This window comes from Etheostoma spectabile, chromosome 24, assembly GCF_008692095.1.
Source record: "Etheostoma spectabile isolate EspeVRDwgs_2016 chromosome 24, UIUC_Espe_1.0, whole genome shotgun sequence".
Lineage (NCBI taxonomy): Eukaryota > Metazoa > Chordata > Actinopteri > Perciformes > Percidae > Etheostoma > Etheostoma spectabile.
Window position 1 is genome coordinate 70,236 of NC_045756.1, and position 315 is coordinate 70,550.

Here is a 315-nt window from a genome sequence, read left to right on the forward strand (position 1 = left end):
TTGAATCGGAGGGATTTTAACTGCTATTTGTCTGATTTAAAGTCCTATTCTGTACAGAACACACGTTCACGTTTAGAAGTCAGAGGGACTAAATCCGTCCAATCACAGATCATCTAAAGTCTGTTGATTAAAATCAGCAACACATCGCATGTAGAGCATTTTAAGATCTTCTCTGTCATAATTAAAACAACTAGAGACTGTGTAGCTGATATGTAGGTCTGATTATATGTTATTAAATTGGAATCGCTGCACAGTGTTATTGTCACTTCATGTTCAGCCTGAAAACAGCTGGAAACAGCTGGAAACTGTCTGACA

General features: G+C 37.5%; 1 protein-coding gene across 1 annotated transcript in view; it reads left to right on the forward strand.

Annotated features, from left to right (window-relative positions):
* The window catches only part of LOC116673800 (CLIP-associating protein 1), a gene marked incomplete in the record, with an annotated part of 89,945 nt that overhangs the window by 10,604 nt on the left and 79,026 nt on the right, over nucleotides 1-315 (forward strand).